The sequence below is a fragment of the Micromys minutus genome (genome assembly GCF_963924665.1).
Source record: "Micromys minutus genome assembly, chromosome: 15".
NCBI lineage: Eukaryota > Metazoa > Chordata > Mammalia > Rodentia > Muridae > Micromys > Micromys minutus.
The window spans coordinates 9,701,519-9,717,892 of NC_137984.1; positions in this window are offsets into that span (position 1 = coordinate 9,701,519).

Sequence of the window (16,374 nt, forward strand, 5' to 3'; positions counted from 1 at the left end):
GCATTAGAGACACAAAATATTTCTGTAATAAATCACAAAATCCAAGGCAATTTATAAAAAAAATAGGTTTTTAGGATTTTTTTTTTAATTTTTTTTTATTTTTGGAAGTGTCCATCACCATGGTGGGAAAGCAAAAGGCATAGTGGCATGACTCCGGTGGTAAAGTAAGGGACCATGATTCACCAAAGAATGACTGGTCTCCTGAACTCAAATAGTATAAAACACAAAGAGTGTTTATTCTACAGAAGTCCATCATACAAGAATCTGCCATTATCAAGATGGAGAGACTACCAAGTGAGCTCACAGACTCATTTCAAAGCACCTTGGACTTCAGGGTAGATGAGCTTTATCTTACTTCATAGGTATTCGAAAATCATTAATGGGGCCTGTTTTTTATTTTTTATTATTAGTAGTAATTAGCTAGCCTGTGCTTGCCTGGACTTTCCCAGTTCTTAGGCTTAGTCTCCTTAACTGCAAATTTGAAGTCATTGATAGAATTAGCCTAGCCATCTCATTTCCCCATTTCAGTAATGGGTCATCTCAAATTGTCGAGATGGTTCTGGGGCTCCTATACTAGCAGCTCTAGCCAGCCCTATGTCAAGGAGAGAAGCTAGTAATACAGTGGAAATGACCACCATTTTAACTCAGTTGTTTGGAAGTGCTAGCTGGTTGAGGACATCCTTCCCAGAGTAATTAGTCATTCTAGATACAAGATGTATTAGTACACAAACATCCTCAGTCTTATTACAATTAGACCATAAATGAATGGAGTTAGCTGTGAGGTACAAGACCATCAATAATTCTCTAGGGGCAACAATTATTTTGCAACAGTGTGGGTGTCAGTGTGGTTGCAGAGATAGGAATAGTCTACAGGTACCTTATTTCCAGTGCAGAGTTCCTGTGTTACCAATAGGTGTGTGCTAAGTCTGTGGAGAGAGGAATTAAGGACCTGCAGTCCAATCGACCTTGAACTTGCAGGGTGAACTTGAGGACAAGGTTGTTGCATTGCCCCCTGGGAGTACTCAAGCAAGGTAGTAGGTGCTGCAACAAAGCATAAACAGCAAGCAAGCAGGATCAGGGGTGCGGGAGTTGTAACATTTACCTAGAAATCTAGCCTTACAAAAGGCACTAGAAGGTCAACCTTGACCTAAGGAAGTTAATTACACCCAAGGACCCTAGAAATTACAAAGAATATATAATCCCAACCCAGTAACACATACACACATGTGCATGCTCGTGAATACAAACACACACAAACACACACACCATTACTAAACAGGAACCAACAAAAACAAAATGAAGAATTAAAAAAAAAAAAGCAGGAATCATTTCCTGATGCTTCTAAGCCAAACAGCTTGACATGAAAGAAAGCTATTACCCAAGAGTAGAATGATGGCAAAGAATGTTCCAATGAAATGGACCAATGCAAATTGGTATAGCCATTTTAATGTCTGACAAATTAGACTTCAAAGAAAATTAAGCAGAAAAGATAGAGAAGAACACCATAACTTCATCACAGGATGAATTCATTAACATTTCAATCCTTGACATCTATACACTAAACAGAAAGGAATCCAGGTTCATAAAACAAAGAAACAAACCAAGAGACAAACAAACGTATTACAGCTTGAATCACATATTGACCCCCCCCCACACACACTCTCAGTGATATGTGAGGCTTTAATATGCTGCTGGAGAACAGAGAGGTCATTCAGATAAAAACCAAACAGAACAATACTAAAGCTAATTGACATTATAAACCAAATGGTTATAAAAGATATTTACAGAATATTTCACCCAAACAGAAAAAAAAAAAAAAAAAAAAAAAAAAACCTTCTTAGCACCTCACAAATAGTATCTAAAATCTACTACCTACTTGAGCACAAAGCAAGACTTAACAGAGAAAATTGAAATAACTTCATTGAGACTATCTATCCAAATAGGTTTAATGGTGGATATAAAAAAAATCAAATACAACAACAAACTTATGAAATCAAGAAAACAGAACCAATCACCGCTGAATTAAAAATGAGACAAAAATAAATTCATAAAGAATTTGATATCATTGTTCTTCTTATGGGGTTTCAAACCCCTTCAGCTCCTACAGTTTTTTGCTGACTCCTCCATTGGGGTCTCCATGCTAAGTTTCATGGTTGGCTAAAAGCATCTGCATCTGTATTGGTCAGGCTTTTGCAGAGTCTCTCAGGGGACAGCTATATCAGGCCCCTGTCAGCAAGTGCTTCCTGGCATCAACAATAGTATCTGGGGGTTTGTGTCTGGAATTGGGATGGACCACTAGGTGGGACAGTCTATGGCTGGCCTTTCCTTTAATCGCTGCTCCACTCTTTCTATCTGCATATCCTTTATAGATGAGCAATTCTGTGTTTTCACCTTTATGTATTTACCCTTGAATATCATCACATTTTTTTTCTTGATGGCTGAATAACATTTGACTGTGTAACTATAAGAATTTTTTCATTATCTGTCCATTGGTTGAGGGACATCTAAGTTCTATCCATTTCATATCTATTGTTAAAAGAGAAGCAATGGGAACCATACCAACAGTAAGAAATATATATTTTTGAGGTATATAGAATCCTTTGGGTATTTGTCAAAGTGTAGTTTACATGTATTTTGTGCTAGATTTCTGCCTTTTTGATAAATCCACAAGGATTTTCACAGTGACATTATCAGGTTGTATTCTCACGATTAAGGGGGAAAAGGGTCCTTATTCCCCTTATCCATGCCAGCATTTGTTAACATTTTCTGACTAGGGTCAAATGAAATCTCTAAGTATCTTTAATTTGCATTTTCCTGATTGTTAAGGTGTTGACATATTAAAAATATATCTCAGCTACTATTATTTAATGTTTTAAGAACTCTTTGCTTAGTTCTCTGGCTCATTTTTGAAGGTAGGTTGTTCCACTGATATTTTGTTTTTCAGTTCTTTGCACATTCTAGATATACATCTCTCAGACAATTAAGATGTTTTCCCAGTCTTTAGTTTGCATCTCCACTCTACTGATAGTGCCGTTTGTTGTACAAAATCTTTTTACTCTCATGATGTCCCAGTTATTCATTCTCAGTGTTAATGCCTGTACTACTAAGATTCAGTGAGAGAACCTGTATAAAAAACTAGGTGAAAAAGCCATAGAAGGTACTCAACATTACTTTCTGGAATGCACACTACCATGTATGAGCCAGTATAGCTGCACACAAAAATAAACACACATACATACACACACACACACACACACACACACACACACACACACACACACACACACACACAAAATACAGCCATTATACAAAACTTGTAAACAAAATTAACACTAAAAATATTCAGCATCTCTACAAATGGAATACTGTCAACACTCAATGATTATATGGCTTTTTACTTTTCTCACGGGCATTTCTAAATCAAGTTAAACTTAAAAGTTTTACATAAAAATATAAACAAAAAATGGGATACTTAATTATTTGACCTTTCAGTACAAATCGTTACTGCCCTTGTACTATTTAGAAACTTGTTTAGATAAATATTAACAGCTAACCAACTGGTAACTAATATTTGGGGATGAAAAAGATGGTGGCATTTTCTTAGAAAAACATCATTCTCTGAGAGCTTTATCGCTTTTTCCAGAAAGGAGATTATGTTATTTCAATGCCAGTAGTCTAACTGAGGCATTAAAGGAGGAATCTAAAATGCCTCTCACAGTAACAGAGGACACACCAAGTAAGATTTCAGAAGCATAAGATACTTGTTAATGAGGTTTGACTCTCAGAATTGACTCTGTATTTCTCTACAACAAACAGAAAGCAATTGTACAATAAAGAATATCATTGTAATTCTAGAAAAAAATGCCATTAAGAAACATCTAACCATTCAAGAATAATTAATACTTCACAAACAATTATTTTATGTGTGCTGGGGGCAAGAAATAAATTAAGGAAATGTACTCAGGACCACACAGACAGTTTCATTGTTGTTTTAAATCTAGTAAGTGTCAACAGTCGTTAATATTATTAAGGCAGAATATAATATGCATTAGAATGTAGTGGATGAATGAATGTGCACAGAGATTTAAAAATTCAGTCATTCTAGACTCAAATTCAGGTTCTGGTGTTCAGTATCTATAGAATTATTTACAAGCAATTTTTTTCAATCTTAATTTCTAAAATAAAACAAAAGAATATTTATACTACTTGTACAAATTCCATTATAATAAGGATAAACTGTGGGTTAATAAGCACTCAGAAATGATGTCTGAAACTCTTAGTAGTGGTATGAATAATAGAACATGAAACACAAGGGACAAGAATAGAATTTTTATTTTAAAAATGTTCCATTCAATCAAGTATTGATCAAAACAGAAAAATATAGAAGAGATCCTTAAACATATTACATATACTTTTTCATATGTAGCCAAGTATAACAATATTGTTTTATAAACTGGTGAAGCATTTCAATCTTTGCATAATCTCCCCGAAGGACTATGGGCCAACAGCTTATAAACATGACTGAGAATATGGCAACTACTGGAGTATGAAATGAAAAACAAATACTTCTACCCTGTGAAGGAAAAAGCTTTCGAATATATGAATAATAATCTCAAAGTGATGTGTGATATCTACTTCCATTCATTTCTTTTTATTAAGTAAGAAATGCTTGGCTGAGAAAGAAATCAAGATCAACAAAGTGGTTAATCCCTTAGCAGAGTGGTGGTGTAACAGAAACCTGCAGCTAGAAAGAGCCCCAGACAAAACCAGATGACTAAGTGTGAGATGATACCTAAACTCTCAGTGATATGAAATTTGTGTTCTTGCCACTCCATGTACCACAATTAGAGAGATGTAATTGTCTGAGTGTCATACACAAGCCTATCCAAATTTTTGTAGGTTGGGATTTTTCTGAAGTTACTGATCACTCAGAATTCTGATAAACCATAGATTTTGATATCTGCCTGAGAATTCTCAGTATTCTGTTGGGACCAGACTATGGTCTTACAACTCTCAGACACTCCCAGATGAAACCCTATATTGAAGTAAGCTGTCTTTGGAGAGATACTTACAAAACTACAAAACAATGTCTTTCTCATATGCATTCCAAGGGCCAAAAGTCTATGAAATTTTTGGTGCAATGAATATAAATTTGCAGATATTAGTTTAAAATACATTTTATTATATAATATTAAAATTGTACTCTTTTAGATTCTCATTATATTTTGGAAATTAAGCATAATTTTCTTGATTTAGTCAGGAAAAGCAAGTCTCTGGAATTGAGTTAACATGTGAAGAGTGAAGAAGGATAAATGTTCTATTGAAAATCTGAATTTGTGTGTCACAACAAAACCTAAATGATCTTCGCCCCCCTAATACCACCTTGCTACTTTCACCATACCATGGAGGTGATGCTATGCTGTATTGAGGTCCCCATGATATACTAAAGGAAAAGTATCAGAAGCTCAGGACCCCTAAGGCCAAGTTCTCAGCACAAAGGAGATTTATTTGTCCAGAGGGACAAAGGACAGGAAATAAGAGATGAAGACAGGAGATAAAGAATGAAGGAGAAGAGGAAGAAAACAGGGAGAGGGAGAGGAGTATTTGTCCCTAGGGGAAGAAAGGACAGCCTCTGGATACAGGGGAAAGATGAATAATACATAGGGAAATGGTGGTTTAAAAGGTAAAATGGGAAACCCCATGTTAGAATAAGGTGTTTCGTCTTAATGGGACATGTTAATTATGTAAGCCAAACTGGACTTTTGACTGCTGGACTTTAATACAACTGACAGTTGGTCAACTTCAGAAGGAAGAAGTGGGCAGACAAGGGAACAGATCTTGGTGGCTAGCTTTAAGAATGTAATATAGAGATTTTTAGCAAGACAGAGGAAGTGAGAGGAGGGCAAGGCCTGCCAGAGCCACAAGCTCCAGCAGGATAGTTTTTCTTCAATGTGTTTATCCTATCTCTCAATGGTCACCACATGTTAGACTACCTTTGCTCACAACTGAAGCTTTGTCATGACCATCCTCATCAATGTCCTTCCTTTTGTAGAAGAAAATGCAGGTACTCACCTGATAGCCAGCTTACCAGGTGTGCTGTGCTTCTAAATAAAAAGCATGACACACCATACTTCTGAAGCCAGAGCACTAAGGTAGCATGAGTAGCTAGACTGCAGATGAGTCTGTGTGCAACACTTCTCCTTCAATGTGCTTTATTCATGTAGGGAGCCTAACAGGACAAGACTTTAGAGTCCAATCTGAAGTAAAATGCTAATCAATCAAAATCAATAGGTTTCCACTGTATAAGGGATTTATCCTATCCAAAAAAGCAGACCCTGTTCACCAAAATTGTCAGGGAGTGCTTTATTTATTCACCTTTTACAGACACACAGGCTTTGTGATCTGGCTAAGGGACACTTCAATAACTACAGTACCTACTACTCTTCAGTGTTATCATTCTCTTGATTATTTTGTTCATGGAAGCATTTATCTTTACACAAAGAGTTTTTCCCCCTCAAAGTATTTTCATATGGTTAAGATATTATAACATTTCACCTTGTTTACCCTTCAGCAATCTCTCCAGACATGGATCAGGACTCTCTTACTTTCCTGAGGCTTTTGCTGCTGTTTTGATGCTGTCTGGTGATGCTAAGATTACCTATGCTGTGATTTTCTAGACTACTCAACTACATTTCACCTCTCAACCCCTGTTCTTAACCACTAATTTTTCCATAATTTATAATGTTAAAACCAAAATCTAGAACTGGGATCAGAAGCATAGAACATTTCATCCCTTCTCTTCTTCCTTCTATTTGATTTATACTTGTTTTATGATTCTGTGTATATATCCTCTATAAGAGGGTGACCATGAAGGTCAAATGACAGTATCAGACAGAGTTAGAGGTGATTATTAGTCTCATGACATGGGTTCTGAAAGCCAAACTTGGGTCCTCTCTAAAACTATTAAGTGCTTTTTATCTGGTGAAACATCTCAAGCTCTTTGTGAGTGATTTTTAATTTGAGTACACAAATGGAAACAAAATGAAAGACGTAGGGACTGACATGTATTGTGGATATACCTTTTCTTTCTATGTGATAATATGGATAGGTAATTTGTATGATGTTTCTTTTTGGATAACTATTTAGTAAATATGCTAATTTTCAACTCTTATTTATTCAGTACTAACAATCAAATTATGTTTATAGACTCACACAACTTTAAGGCATAACTGTATAATGGCTTCTAGCTTTGCTATCAAAGTCTGAAGTCATCTGTATAATCTAACCAACAAAAATATAAATAAAGTGAAAAAATCAACGACTCTTCCATCTTTCACCAACTGAGGTCACTGCAAATTGCTAGGGTTTCCTGCTGGTGTGTCTGACATGCACAAGTTCCAAGGTGAACTCAGCTCTTGTAAGTGGCCTTAACCCTTCTCTGAGTACTATTTCCATAAATTTTTATATACCTACAATGAAAATTACGAAAAACTGGGTCACTTTTCTCTTTTGTTCTTTTATTAATCATGTCATTTATTTACATTTCAAATGATATCCTCTTTCCTGGTTTTCCCTCCAAAGGCCTCCTAAGCCATCTTCTGTATCCCCTCTCCCCTTTATCTCTATGAGGGTGCTGCTCTACCCACTCACCCACTCTCCTCACTGATCTAATTGAGTCATCAAGGGACTCCCCTCCTCTTTGACACCAAAAAAGTCCATCCTCTGCTATCCATGTATCTGGAGCCATATATGCCTCGCTGTACACTCCTTGCTTGGCAGTTTAGTACTTGGGAGCTCTGGTTGGACCAGTTAGTTGGTATTGTTCTTCCTGCTGGGTTGCAAACCCTTCAGTTACTTTAGTCCGTCCCCTTGCTTTTCCACTAGGGTCCCCAGCCTCAGTCTAATAGTTGGCTGTGAGTTTTTGCATCAGTATCACTCAGATGCTGGTAGAACATCCCAGGGAACTGCCAGACCAGGTTCCTAACAGCAAGGGCTTCTTGGCAATGGTAACAGTATCGGGTTTGTTGTCTTCAGACAGGATGGATCTTTATGTGAGGTAGTCTGTGGATGGCCTTTTCTTCAGTCTTTGTTCCATGTTTATGTCCCTGTATTTCCTTTCAACAGGAGGAATTCTGACTTAAAAATTTTGAGATGTGTGGGTGGCTCCTGTCTTCAACTGGTTGCCATGCCTATCTACTGCAGGTGGTCACTAAAGTCCTATCTCCCCTTCATTCAATATTTGGCTAAATTTATCTCTATTGGGTTCTGTGAGCCTTTTGCTTCCTTGGCATCTGGAGTTTTCTAGTTAATTCCCCCCAATTTCCCATTCCCACTGCTATCTATTTTTATTCAATTTCCTGACAATCTGTACTTCTTGCTTATCCCTTCTAAAACCTGATTCTTACCACATAATTTGCTCCTCACTCTTTTCTACTTTCAAGGTCCATCCCTCCCTGTATGTCCATGTCTATGGATTTATTTTGTTTTCCCCTCTATGTTTAATTGAGGCATCCATATTTTGGTTTTCCTTCTTCTTACGCTCCATAGGATTTGTGGATTTTATCATGGACATTCTGAGCTTTTGGGCTAATGTTCACTATTAGTGAGTTTAAACCCTATGTGTTATTTTGTGTCTGGATTACCTAACTCAGGATGATATTTTCTAGTTCCAGTCATTTTTCTGTGAATTTCAAGAAGTCATTATTTTTAATAGCTGAGCCTTTCTCTATTGTGTATATGTACCATATTTTCTGTATCCATTCTTCTGTTGAAGGGCATCTGAGTTGTTTTCAGCATCTGGCTATTATAAATAAGGCTGCTATGAACATAGAGAAGCATGTGTTTTTATTATATATAAGAGCATATTTTGGGTATATTCCTAGGGGTGATAAGAACCTCATATTGATTTCTAAAGTGGCTTTACCTGTAGGTTGTCCTGAAGCTGTGAGCATTTTAATGTTAATTCCACTTCACAAGGAAGGGCTGGCTAGTCATGTGACTCCAACTGAACCTTCCCATTTTAGTTAGTAAAATAAAGGAAAGCCAGTGACTGGGCAGGGCTAGGGAAGTAGGAGGGCAGAGGAAGTCAGAGGAGGGAAGGGGAAGATTTTAGAAACATGGAGCTTCCCAAGGACCAGCTAGATCCAGGTGATATTTATTGGTGTTAAATAGCTATGAACATTAAGGATTTTGTAGGTCTAGCATCTTATATGAAGGGAACTTTGTATCTTTGTCTATTTGATGTAATCTTGTTGTGTAAAGGGTTTGTGGATTGAGAGTTGAACATGTAAAGTTGTATGAAAAGCTAATGGGCTGTAGAGTTGTGTTTGTGTGGGGTTTTGGGGGTACAGAAATACCCCGTGACAGAGGCGGAAAACAAGAGGTAAAAAACCACCAAGGGAAGGGAGTTATGGGGACAAGTTAGGCCATGTTGGCAGCTCAGACCAGGTGCCAGAGGAGTGCGTGGCTCCAAACTAAAACAGGGCCTGAGTGAGACCTCAGGGCTGGTAAAGAGTTAAACCCGATTTGTTTTTCAATAATTACTACAACTTTACCAGCTTGCAGGCCCCTTAGCAATGAAGGGATGTTTCTCATTCTACACATCCTCTCTAGCCTCTGCCGTTGCCTGCCATTTTGACTTTTGTGAGGTAAAATCTCAAAGTCATTTGATTTGCATTTTATGATAATTAAGGATGTTGAACATTTCTTTAACTGCTCCTCAGCCATTCAAGATTCCTCAGTTGAGAATTCTCTGTTAACTCCACCCCATTTTAATAGGCTTATTTGGTTCTCTGGAGTCTAACTTCTTGAGTTCTTTGTATATTTTGGATATTAGCCCTCTATTGGGTGTATAGCTGGTGAAGATCTTTTTCCATTCTGTGGGTTACTCATTTGTCTTATTGATAGTGTCCTTTGCCTTAAAGAAGATTTAATTTTATGGTTTCTAATTTGTTGGATTTCTATGTTAGGGCATAAGCCATTGGCATTCTGTTGAGGAATTTTCCCCCTGTGGCCAGGAATTTAAGGCTCCTCCCCACTTTCTCTTCTATTAGATTCAGTATATCTAGTTTCATCTGGAGGTTCTTGATATTCTTGGACTTGATTTTTGTAAAAGGAGAGAAGAATGGATCAATTTGAATTCTTCTACATGCTGACTGCCAGTTGAACTAGCACTATTTGTTCAAAATTCTGCCTTTTTTTCCCATGGATGGTTTTAACTTCTTTGCCAAAGATCAAGGGACCATAGGTATGTGAGTTTATTTCTCGGTCTTCAGTTCTATTTCATTGATCTAACTCCCTGTCTCCGTACCAATACCATGCAGTTTTTTTGTTTGTTTGTTTGGTTGGTTGGTTGGTTGGTTGTTTTTTTTTTTTTTTTTTTTGTTTTGTTTTTGTTTTTTTTTTTATCACTATTGCTTTGTAATACAGCTTCAGGTAAGAGATGGCAACATCCCCAGAAGTTCTTTTACTGTTAAGAATAACTTTCACTCTCCTGAGTTTTTGTTATTCCCTATGAATTTGAAAATTTTTCTTTCTAACTCAAAAGAATTGAGTTGAAATTTTGATGAGGATTACATAGAATCTATAGATTGCTTTCTGCAAGATGTCAATTTTTACTTTATTAACCCTGTCAATCCATGAGCATGGGAGATCACTCCATCTTCTGATGTCTTTTTTGATTTCTTTCTTCAGAGAATTGAAGTTCTTGTCATACAAATCTTTCATTTGCTTAGTTAGTGTCAGTCACACCAAGATATTTTCTATTATTTTTGACTAATATGAATGGTGTTATTTCTCTAATTTTTTTCAGCCCACTTATCCTTTGAGTAAAGGAAGGCTATTCATTTGTTAGAGTTCATTTTAGATATAAGCACTTAGCTGTAGTTGTTTATAACCTGCCGGAGCACTCTAGTAGATTTTTGGGGACAATTATGTATACTATCATATGATCTGCATCTAGTGATATTATGACTTCTTCCTTCCCAATTTCTATCCCTTCGATCTCTTTTTGTTGTCTAATTGCTCTTGCCATCTGGATATCTCCAGTGTTAACTGGCCTTGCTGTCACTGACTAGAGCCTGTCCCTCTTGTGAGCATGTGATCCTGGTGTGTCAGAACTCCAGTGGATTGTTCAAGCTGTTTCTGGATGTGGGTAAGTTGTGGGAGGCTAGGATACATGTTGATGCAAACAAGAAAGGTCTCCTGTCTCTGGCTGTGTGGGGGTTCCTGTGTCTGCTATGTCCCATGGGGTCCAGGTTAGGCCTGGTATGGGTGTAAGGGTTGGGACTTCACCTGTGATCCTCATTGTGTTAGAACAACTGGAGGTCAAGCAGTATCTGGATAAGGTCAGAGTGGGTGGGCAGCTAAAGCACAGGCTTTGCTCCTGGGTCCAAGTGCAAACCAGAAGGAATACTTCTATATATAAAAGTGGGGGGGAGCTGGGTGTGTGTAATTTTTTTTTCCATTAACAAGACTTGTCCTGCCAAAGCCAAAGCTATTGTGTCTTCATCAGAGTCTAGTTAATTAATCAGGGAAATGATGCCCATAGTCCATGATACATGCTTCTGAGGAGGAAGAAAATGTGCCTGACCTGCTGCTGGCCATTACAAGTACCACTTGGGAAGTGCAAGTGTTACATTGCAGGCTCATTAAAGAACTTCAATAAAATCAGAGAATTATTGGAAGGCTTTACTAGAGCTCTTTACAACATTTCACTCTCTACTATATTAGCAAAGGGATGTTTACATTATGATTTTTAAAATGATTAATTGCTTCCTATTCTTCGTACAAAAATTTACAAGACAAAATTAGGAAAACATAGTCTAAGGTGGGAAACAGGTACAGATGTTGGGAATAATCAAGAAAAAAATGTATAAAAATTTTCTAAAGTCTCAGGGTAACCCATCAATTTTGGGTAGTGAAAGGTGTCTGTAAATAAATCCAAGTATTAATTAATAGCAGCATGTTATGTTATTGAATGATAATGCTCAATATTGTTGTTAGTTTGAGTATATTAAGCTGATATATAGTCAAAGAATCATCAATTGGTTGTGGGTGTAGGCAAAATTCATTGTAAATATTAGATAGTACAGCAGAGCACCAAGATCAACAATACAACATGGAAAGAGAAGATGACAATATGGACATTGAAAGACTGATATTTCCTGCAGAACAGTGATAATCACTATACTGATTGATGCAGGAATGGGTAGTGTAGGTAAATAGATTATAGTAGTTGTTTTTGTATCACTGCAATAAAACAACATGATGAAAAGCAGAACATGCAAGAAAGGACTTGGTTTGGCCCATGGCTCCTGAGGTGAGTCTATAAGTGGTGGGAAGAGCTTGGTCGCAGGTAGCCAGTATAGGAACACTGTCATTTACCTGTGACAGTGAAGCTATAAGTGTGAACTGAAATTGAGACTAGACTGTGAACTTTCACCCTTTGAACCAAGAGAAACACTTCCTCCAGCCAGAATACTCTACCTTCCTAAAGAGCTCAACCATTTAAAAACTAGTATTCAAATAGCTGAGCCTGTGTGGGACATTCTCATTCAAACCACAAAGAGCTAAGAAATAGACTCACATAAACACCCTTAACTCACTTTGACTTTGTAACAAAGTGAACACATTAAAGATAAAATAGTCTTTTTAAAAAACATTTCTGAAATAACTGGATGTTCACCTGCAAATCAAGAGAATGAATTTAGGTACAGATCATATACTCTTCACAAAAATTAACAATGCAAAATGATAAATTGCATGCAGAATTTTCATAGGAGACAATCTGATGAACAGTCAATTTCAGAGACATGAAGCATGAATTACTACATAAAATAAAATCTTCAACCTTACTAAAATTAAAAGTCATTTGAAATATACTTTTATACAAAATTACAAGCATCGGGCTGGAGACATGACTCAGCAGGCAGAGCCTATTGCTACCAAACTTGTTGGCTTGAGTTCAATCCTATTTTTTTGACATTCCTTAATACTTTTCTCTCTAACGTTCATTTCCACATGTTTAAAAATATTATTTCCTTTTATAGTCCAGAAAGTGAAGTTATTGCTTGCTACGTGTGCTTTAGGAAGATCCATATACTGGTTGCTGAACATTCTTCCTGTGAACATTCTCCCAATTAAAATGATTCTGCCACTTCCTTCTCAGCTATGTTGAAGCATATGAGTCCCTCATTTATCTGTACTACAATATTGATTGATTGTTTTGAATAGGTAACCATGGCCTCTGTGACAGAGTGAGTTCAAAGGCCATGTCATACCCATATAACATTTCACAGGACTCTTCTCCAGCCTCCATCTCTTACATTCTTTCTGTACTCTTTCATGATGTTCCTTGAGTTCTGAAGATACTGATATTGTACTGATTTGTTTTTGTGTCAATTTGATGCAAGCTAAAGCCATCTAAGAGAAGGGGATGTCAATTAAGAAAATGTCTACATTAGTCCTTTCTCTGTCTCCTCCATTGCTCAGTCTTCTGGTTAGCTTAAAGCATCCTCATTTGCATCAGTAAGGCTCTAGCAGAGCTTCTCAGGGGACATCTATTCCAGGCTCCTGTAAGCACTCCCTTCTTGGCATCAGCAATAGTGACTGGATTTGATGCATCCCTGGGTAGACAGTCTCTGCAAGAACCTTTTCTTCAGTCCCTGCTCCACTCTTTGTCCCTGTATTGCCTCCCATGAGTATTTTGTTCTCCCTTCTAAGAAAAACAGAAGCATCCACACTTTGGTCTTTCTATTTCTTGAGCTTCATATGATCTGTGAATTGTTTCTTGGGTATTCTGAGCTTTTAGGCTAATATCCACTTATCAGTGAGGGCATACCATGTGGGTTCTATATTGACTGTGTTACCTTACTCAGGATGATACTTTTTAGTTCAACCAACCAGACCCCCCCAAGCTCTCAGAGAATAAACCACCAACTAATGAGTACACATGGAAGGATGCGTGGCTCCAGCTGCATATGAAATAGAGGATAGCATCTCTGCCATCTACAGGAGGAGAGGCCCCTTGTCCTGTGAAGGCTCATTTCTCCAGTGTAGGTGAATGCCGGGGTGTTGAGGTGGGAGTGGGTGGGTGAGATAGTAGTATCTTCATAGAAGCAGACAGAGGGGAGATGGGGAATGGAAGGGGGATAGGGGTTAACATTTGAAATGTAAATATATAAAATATCCATTAAAAATGAGATTGAAAAAAGAAAGAAAATGTCTCCATAAGACTAGGCTGCCTGCAAGCCTGTACCAAATAAGTGGCTGATGAGGAGAGGATCTAGCCCATTGTGGGAACTGTCATTCCTAGACTGGAGGTCCTGGGTTCTATGAGCAAGCCATATATGGGTGCTGGGAGCAGAACTCAGATCCTTCGGTAGAGTGGTCAGTTTTCTTAAATAATAAGACATTGCCTCAGAGGCATGATTTTCAGTGTGCAAATTTTGCATCACTCTTCTGCATATTTCTACACCTTTGAGTTACATAGGGAGAAAAATAACTGAAAGCAAAATGTGAAACAAAAGTCACCAATATATGCATTAAATCGTCAAATACTGTACCTTTTTATGTGTTTGCATCAATAAAAAACCACAGATATGTAACGAACAGGTAAGATGTTTCATCTCTGCAGTAGCATATTGATCTCATGGTATTCAAAGATCACTGTTAAATTCTAAACAATCATTTCACAACTTTTTAAAAATTTCTCACATTTCAAACAAGTCAACAAAGCTAACTGCATGAGAAGCAAGCAAGTAAATAATTGTAGCACCATCCATTTTATGTAAGTTTAAAGATAAAAGCCATCTTCAAATTCTCTAAAATAATAACTTTCAAACATAACCCACTTTTCAAAAATAGTACTTTGCTTTTTGAGTTCCTTGTATACCTTGGATATTAGGCCTCTATCTGATATGGTGTTGGTAAAGATCTTTTCCCATTCTGTTGGTTGCCATTTTGTTTTCTTGACAATGTCCTTAGTCTTACAGAAACTTTGCAATCTCATTAAGTCCCATTTGTTAATATTTGACCTTAGAGCTTGAGCCATTGGTGTTTTATTCAGGAAATTTTCTCAAAAAGCTAGACACCAGAGAATCAAATAACCCTATTAAAAAATGGGGTACAGAGCTAAACAAAACATTCTCAGTTGAGGAACACCGAATGGCCAAGAAACATCTGAGGAAGTGCTCCACATCCTTAGCCATCAGGGAAATGCAAATCAAAACAACCCTGAGATTCCACCTAACACCAGTCAGATTGGCCAAGATCCAAAACTCAGATGACAGCAGATGCTGGTGAGGCTGCGGAGAAAGAGAAACACTTCTCCACTGTTGGTGGGGTTGCAAACTAATACAACCACTCTGGAAATCAGTCTGGCGATACCTCAGAAAATTGGATATAGTCCTACCTGAAGACCCAGCTATTCTACTTCTGGGCATATACCCCAGAGACACTTTAATACACAACAAAGATATATGCACCACAATGTTCATAGCAGCTCTATTTATAATAGCCAGAAGCTGGAAGGAACCCAGATGTCCTTCAGAAGATGAATGGATACAAAATCTGTGGTACGTTTACACAATGGAATACTACTCAGCCACCAGAAACAATGACTTAACCAAATTCTTAAGAAAATGGCTGCATCTAGAGAATATCATCCTGAGTGAGATAACCCAGTCACAAAAGAACAGACATAATATGCACTCACTGATAGTGGGATGCTAACCCCAGAGGCTTGCACTCCCCCAGAAACAACTCACAGACTGTATAAAGTCCAAGAAATAAAGAAAACAAAACAAAACAAAAAATATTTACAAAACAAGAAGACTTTGACTGTTTCCATGTTGCGTTTTGTTTTGCATGTACTTTACGCTCATTGTAACCATTAGGTTTTCAATGCATACTGTCAAGTCTTTGAAAAAATCAAGTACTGACTAAAAATATATTCATATAGTTTTATGTAAAAATTATTTTAAAATCTGAAAAAAAGTACTGACAAAAATGTATAATTTTAAGCAAATATATGTTTAAAATCTGTACATTTATCTTTGTTTTGTAAAATAAAGTCGTTTTTAAAAAAAAGAATATAAAGACTTAGGATATTCATGAGTATTTAGAAAGTGTCATGTGAAAAAACTGTTAAATGAATGAACAATTAAAATGTATGTTATATATGAAATGCATTTTAACATTTAATTGACAAATAAACTTTGTGTTTTTACAATGTAAAAAAAAAAAAAATAGTTCCTTTGCTAAAAATATTTGTCCTAAAATAGTAGAGGGATGAAAACATAGCTAAGTTAGGTAAGTTATTACCTAATATTCATTAATGTTTTGACTCAACCTCAGCACCTTGTATCCTAGGTA